Below are 6326 nucleotides of genomic sequence, written 5' to 3'. Positions count from 1 at the left end.
ACCGCAAGCATCAATAGAGCCAAGACAGCAGCCATCCAGAAGCAGGGTGACCTGTTTATCTCTGACAAGAAGCAGCCTACCCTAGTCTGGCAGGAGCTTTCCAGGGGCCAAGTGATCAGATCAATCCATCCCAGGAGTAGCCAGATCCAGTAATGACTCAGCATGGCAGCATCCAAACAACCTATTTGATCCAGTCCCAGCAGATTGGCCCATCCAGCTGGGAGGAACCAGCCAGCTGGGCTGCAGAGTGATTCTCCAAGCCTACCTGCAAACTTGAAGATGACCTTCCAAAAGAAATAAAGAATATCAAGGCTTTGGAGTCATGGAGTTTTAAGGCACTTTTAAGCTATGGTTAATCCATAAATATCATTGTATTTTTTTTAAGATATCCGTGTGTTTGGGGCAGTTAGGTAGCTCAGTAGATAGAGAGCCAGGCCTGAAGATCTGAAGTTTGGGGTTCAAATCTGACCTCAAATAATTCCTACCTGTGTGACCCTGGGCAAGTCACAACTTCCAATACCTTCCTAGTGGGGTAAGGATAGAACCACAGGAAAAACCAATAATTTTACTATTTCAGAACAATGATCTGTTTCTTTCTCCCCAGATCAGAGATGCTTAACCTGAGGTGCATGAATGTGATATTCTTTTAAAATATATTTTGATAACTGCATCTCAGTATAACTGTTTTCCTCTATAATCATTTATATTTTATTTTATGCATTTAAAAACCTCATTGTGAAAAAGGGTTCATAATCTTCATAATACAGAAAAGGCTCATTTTCACTCTCCTAAACTAAAACTGGAACTGGCTTGCCATAGTGACCAAACATGCCAACCTGGGAAAGAAGGGAATAAGACAGAGAGTTTATGAATGAGTGCCCACCAGTGAGCAGTCCTTGGGGAAGACTGAAAGTAGGCACGCTGGTTTCTTCCTGGTGAAACCAGGTGTATGAGTGTGGTGCCCCCTGATGGAGAGATTAAATATTGCTGCCCCTCCATTGTTCACAAAGTGACCACCATCTTTTCTGCCATCTGTAGGCTTGGAGAAAGAAGGATAAAACCAGGTGAAAGATGCTATTGCAACTTTGGTACCTCAAATATCACCTGGGACACCTTTGGACAGATAGTTCAAGCAACTGCCATACTTATTTCCAGTCTTGTTACCTTGTGTGGGAGTGGGGCATAGTCTAACCCTTTATGGATACCAAGACCTAATTCCCATCATGCCTCTATGCCCATAATTTATGTCTATGTCTATGTCTAGTTTATATCCAACCTACTTGAGAAAAGCCTAGAATATGATTTGATGCTCAAAATGTCACTAAATCATGTCCAATTCTGTTTCCTCCAGATCTCAGGTGAAGGGTAAGAAATCTATGACATATCAGGTCATATCATGGTGCAAAGTTAAATTCCAGAAGGTAGATCTGGGTAGCTCAGCAACGTGGGTTCTAGTTGTCTCCTTGGGGATATCTCACTAGTTCCTTAACCTAAGCCATTAGGCACTGGCTGCCAATTAGGACTTCCCATCCTTTGCTTCTTTCCCCTTCCTCCTTCACCAATCTCTTATGACATTTTGTTTGAGAATTCTGTTGTCTCTAGCAATCTTAGTTTGAGCCCTGCTATTCTCCTTGAGAGAACCCAAAATATCCCCAATGGCTCTAGAGACATGCTTAAATTGTTGGGGAAAGTCCTTTTTATAGCCAGTTATATTCTCTGGGAGCAGTTAGGTGGCTGGGCCTGGCCACACTAGCTGTATGATCCTGGGCTAGTCACTTGGTCATTATTTGCACTGGTTTACACAATTATAAAAGTGATACTTAATGCACCCACCTCACAGGGTTGTTGTGAAGATCAAATGAGATCATATTTCTAAAGCACATAGCATGAGGCCTGGCACTTGGTAGACATTTAATAAATGCTTGTTCCATCTCCCTTCTCCATGAATTTATCAGCGGGATGGGTAGCAAGAGACATCTATTGTGTGTAATAATCCATTCTACAACCTGAGATTCCCAGTCTGGCTCCTACTCTCCCACTGGTCAGCATTTTTCATCATGGCTATGACCCTTCTCTTTGTCACTTATTAAATGGTATCTTTATCTCTCTAATCTTACATAACCTAGATCAGTGGAATAAGAGCAAAAAATTTCAAGTCTGTCATCCAAACATATATCTTTTTATTAAGTTAATTTAGATATTTTTCCATGGTTACAAGATTCATGTTCTTTCTCTCCCCTCCCCCAACCCCCTTCCATAGCTGATGTGCAAGCTGGGTTTTACATGTGTCATTGATCAAGACCTATTTCCATATTAATGATTATTATTTAATGTATAATGTAATATACAATATATTGATTGTATATAATATGATTAATATTTGCACTAGGGTGATTGTTTAGAGTCTACATCCCCAACCATATCCTCATCAACCCATGAGATCAAGCAGTTGTTTTTCTTCTGTGTTTCTATTCCCATGGTTCTTCCTCTGGATGTGGAGAGTGTGCTTTCTCATAAGTTTTTCCGAATTCAAACATTCTATTTATTATCTATGTCATTTCAAAAAATCCTGTTACTAGGTGGGTTTTCCATGCCATACTTCTCTCCTCCTAGAAGGAGATACAATTGTTTTATCATCTCATTATCAGTCAAGTTTAAGGGAAGTTGAAAAAGATAGAAAGTGGGATTCAAAAGTCCTCTCAGTTCTCTCCATATGGAGAAACATTTTTTTCCAATCTTTACCTTCTGTCCCAGATTCAATACTATATATTAGTTCCAAGACTGAAAAGCAGTAAGGGCTAAGCAATGGAGGTTAAATTACTTGTCCAGGGTCATATGATTAAGGTCAGAAGCTAGATTTGAACCCAGGACCCTCTGTCTGGCTTGGCTCTTCCAGTCTAGCTGCCCCCAAAGCATTCTTCCATCACCTCACATACTCATCTTCATATATAGTCCTAATTTTATTACAACAAATCTAAGAGCAAGAACTCATGTTCACCCTAAGAAAGTGGTTCTATTAAACCACATGAAAGAAGAATGGAGTGCCCAAATTCAAAAGTACTCCCAGCTTTGACTCTGACCAATATATTGGTTTGAAAATTCTCTCAAAGAAACTTTCTCTTTCCACCACCACTCTACACACACACACACACACACACACACACACACAGAGCCTGGATGAAAGACCTCTAGTATTTTGAAATTTGGGGGGACAAAGAGAGGCCTATACCTCCTTTGCCCCATGCCTGGATCTCTTTCTTCTCATCTCTACCTCCTGGCTGTTCTGGCTTCTTCCAAGTCCAACTAAAAACCCACCTTCTTCAAGAACCCTTTCCTGATTAATGCTAATGCATTTTCTACTGATTATCTCCAATTTACTCTGAATATATCTCATTTATATATAGCTGTTTGTATGTTGTCTCCCCTATTAGACAGAGAGCTCTTAAATGCCAGGGATTTTTTTTTGGTCCCTTTTTTTTATTCCTAATAGTCAAGATAGTGCCTGGCACATGGCAGGATAAATGCTTGCTGACTTGGCATTCCAAACCAAATTTTTATCAGTGAACATATGCTTGAGCAGACACAAATTGGCAAAAATTTCCTATGTGGCTCCTTACCAGATGCAAACAAATATAACAGCAGAACATTCCTGTGCTGTTTCCTGGATCTATGCCTCTTAAAACGTGTTCTCTGCTTTCCAATCCTTCCAATTTTTCTAGGCAATATGAGGTGGGAGGAAGAGCTTTTCTTTTTTTTTCCCCCCACCTACTCTCTTCCATTTGCATTTTTTACTTTCCATGTATGCTACAGTTTTTCAAATAGACTATAAGGGGACACAATCTCTGGTTCAATCTCTGGAAATCCCTTGAATTCCTCAGTTGCATTTGTACACTAGCCAGTGTGGTTTGTAATTCCAAGAGGTTGATCAAGGACATTCTTCACACTTTTTTGGTGAACTGTTTTTTTTTTTTTATTATCGTGTAAAAACACACTTTCATACTGGTCATTGTTGTAAGAGCAAACACATTACCAAAAAATAAAATAAAACCATAAATGTGGAAAAACAGTATGCTTTGATCCACATCCATCTGACTCCCAACATTCTTTCTCTGGAGGTGGATAGCATTGTCCTAAGTCCTTCAGGATTGTCCCAGATCATTGCAATGCTGAGGGTGGTGAACTGTTTAGGTAATCCTCACTCTATTTTATGGCTGCTATAGGGACAACGTCTATTTCATTGGACACTGAGACACTTTTTACATTCCCCCCTCAGTTAATTATGTGTGGTCCTCAGTGAATCAAAAGGATTTTTGACACATTTGTAGGACTCTCCCTCTGGGAGTGAGATAGTTTAGTTCCATCAAGAAAGTGTATCCCAGATTCCCTGGAAGACTAAGCTGGGTTAACAGATATGCCCGAGGAGCAAGATCCTCTACATTTTAGCTTCTTTTCAGAGCCCTTCTCTTTGTCCAAGGACTTCTTCCCTAAAAAAGAACCTGGAACCAATTATCTTTTCTCTCAGGATCTCTCTTCCTTGGGCTGTCACCAATTTTATTCCTCCTGCTAAAACATACAAATACAAATGGGCTCTGAGCTTGTGTTACATGTTCATATTCCAATTCTGACTCACTTTCTCACGATTTAGATTCAGGCATTATCCTTTCAAGTGCCTCTCCAGTGCTTTGTACTATTCTCAGCAATGTTCCTACAGCACAGTTCTTGTACAATCTAAAGATTAATGGTTATTTTTGAAGGTCCAGAGATGTACTAAATTGAACTCTCTGGAAGATGAAATAGGAAAGTACTTACATCCAGCCTCAGATACTTCCTAAACTGTGTGATCCTGGGCAAGTCACTTAATCCCAATTGCCTAGTCCTTGCCACTCCTCTGTCTTATAATTAATACTAAGAAGGTAAGGGCTTTTTTTTTTTTAAGTGAGAAATTGATAGCAACTTGGATGCAACCATTTGAAAAATAATAACATCTAGTAAACAATTAACAGTTCCTAAATTCTTTGCTCAAAGATCCCTTGCGGCACTGTTACATGATTTAATATTCCTTCCAGTTCACATATGTCCTTATTTTCCATGGGGAATAAATCATATGTTATCTATCTTTACTCCATACCCCACTTTTTACCAAAAAAGATATGAAAAAAAAGATCGGCACTAATATTCTATAAAATGGGGATTATAATTAGCATATGTGAATGTTTATTGTTGCCATTATTTTTCTTATTAATCTAAAATTAGGCCTTCTGATCATTAATCCAAGACAATTCTAAAGGAACAAGATGAAAAATGCTACCTATTTCCAGAGAGAGAACTGAAGAACTGAGTGCACTTAGAAACATACTTTTCACCTTTTTTTTTTTGGTGTTTTTTTAAAGTCCTTACCTTCCATCTTGAAATCAATACTGTATATTGGTTCCAAGGCAGAACAATAATGGCGAGGCAATGGGGATTAAGTGACTTGCCCAGGGTCACACAGTTAGGAAGTATTAGAATCTCCACTTACTCTCACCTAGCTGCCTTCCTCTCAATCCTTTAAAGGTCATAGCTTACTATTCTGTCTTCAATATGCCTCCTAAGGCAGGAAAAAAACAAACAAACATAACAGAAACAGAAAGAACATATGAGCTATATGCTCATGACTTTGTGCTGACTTGGGAAGGGGGAGTAGGCCAGCAGTTATTATCTCTGATACAGCCAGGCCAGAAAAAGGACACGCCAAGTAGTTGAGTCTTTTGTATGCATGCTCTATTACAGTTCAGAAACCAATAGAAAAACCTTTCTTTATCATGGTCCTAGAATATCTGATTCTGCCAAAGCCGTTATGGTATATTTCATCAAAGTGAGTATCCTTCCAACACTCATAAAGGCTGGGCCCTCATTGACCAATCTCCCAACTCACAGCAATAGCATGCAGGGTTAGCAAAGCCCTGATCTCTTATATCATGGGTCCATCCCTCCAATTAATCAATGAATCAACAAACATTTATTTAAAGATTAATATGTGCCAAGCACTTGTAGGCACTGAGGATACAGATTAAATAAAAACAATCCCTGCCTTCAAGAAGTTTACATTCAATATGAGGAACCACAGTATTAAGGTGGCATGATGAGCATGGTTTGCATCACCCTTAATTCACCTCCAACCTAACACTAAAACATTGCTTAAACTGCTTCACAGTATATTCTGTTCTAAGAGTCTTTAACTGTCTAGCAACAAGAGACAGAGTTCTTAATTCTCTTTCCTTCCTCCATCATACTTCCTCCTCAATCACGTCCACACAACCGTATTTCCCAATAAGCACACTCTGATT

Source organism: Monodelphis domestica, chromosome 3, assembly GCF_027887165.1.
Source record: "Monodelphis domestica isolate mMonDom1 chromosome 3, mMonDom1.pri, whole genome shotgun sequence".
Classification (NCBI taxonomy): domain Eukaryota; kingdom Metazoa; phylum Chordata; class Mammalia; order Didelphimorphia; family Didelphidae; genus Monodelphis; species Monodelphis domestica.
Note: the sequence above shows the minus strand (reverse complement) of the source record.